Source organism: Talpa europaea, assembly GCF_964194135.1.
Source record: "Talpa europaea genome assembly, chromosome: 10".
NCBI classification, from domain to species: Eukaryota; Metazoa; Chordata; class Mammalia; order Eulipotyphla; family Talpidae; genus Talpa; species Talpa europaea.
The window spans coordinates 102,798,358-102,799,766 of NC_140077.1; positions in this window are offsets into that span (position 1 = coordinate 102,798,358).

The window sequence follows — 1,409 nt, forward strand, 5'->3', positions numbered from 1 at the left end:
TGAAAATAAATAAATCTTTAAAAAAAAATAGATGTGTGCCTGAAATCATATAGTCTGGTCAAAAAAAAAAAGTTCACTTTTAAAAATAATTAAGATATAAAAACTGGAGTGTACGCTATTCAAAGGCAAGGATGCTCCATTTGTTGATGCATGCCAAACTCCTAGAACAGTGCCTGCCGCAAGTAGATGCTCAATAAATGCATGTTGGATTCTGAGAAGATGGCAGTGTCCGTCATTTTTTAGCCTTCCTGGGACACCCCATAAAATAAGCATAATGACTAAAATTGTAAAGTCAAAACCCCAAAAGCCTAAACTAAACTAAATCACTTAATTGTGACCCAAGTAGCTCCCAAGCCCATAAATTGGGAATGACTGATAGCTATGACTATCAGGTTGTGTCCTTATCTATGCAGGAGGAAGCAGAAAGGAATCAGTGCTGAGAACTGAGAAACTAGGTATCTCGGATTCATACTTACTCGGACACTCATGGACCTAGTCTGAGAACATAGTAAGACCAGGGCTGCTTGCAGAGACCCCAATTATTAAGTGAGTTTAAGGAAGCCAGGGCAAGGACTGGAAATGATGGGATGGAGAGGGTGCTATAATTTCTGGAAGTAACCAACACATTTTCCTCTCTAAGACAAATACTTGTACAGAAAAGAAGTTGTGAGGAATAGAATCCATATGGATCAGTATAGAACAATTGGGACAAAGATAAGAGAAGACACAGTTAAAATATCAAGTGATTAAAAACACATAATAAAACAAGCCTTGGGACAAAAAAATAATACCATATAAAACTAGAGAATTTTTGAAAATTATGATAGCCAAAATATGATGCAAACATGTTCAAATGCTTTTATCAAAGGTCATTTTATGACATCTAATTCTTAAAATGAAATTAAACATATAATATAAAAAGTTGGGCAAAGACAAACTAAATCAAATGTAGTAGAAAAAAGAAATTAATAAAGATTAGACCAGAAGCTAATAAGCTGGAAATCAGAAAAATAGCAAAATAAATTAGTCCCCAAACTGGCTCTATGAGAACATATAAAAGTCACAAATTACAGACTGAAGATGGAGGGGGAGGGTATGAAGAAAACACACACTATTTTGAGGCAAAATAATCTTTCAAAGTGAAATTTTCAAGTTCATAAAGTCTATTTTATGTGTCTCTTAAAATGTAGTTTCAGATATGAATTAAATGGATAATTTCCTTAAAAAATGAAACTTGGGTCTAGTAAAGCTAAAATCTACAGAGATAATTACCAGAGAATGAACAATGAAAGAGCTCCTTTATAAATAAAAATGCACTAAACCCAGATAATTTCAGAGGCAGACAACAACTTTTTAAGGATCAGATAATAACAATGTTGGTAAGTTATTCCAGAAAAGTATTTGGCAAT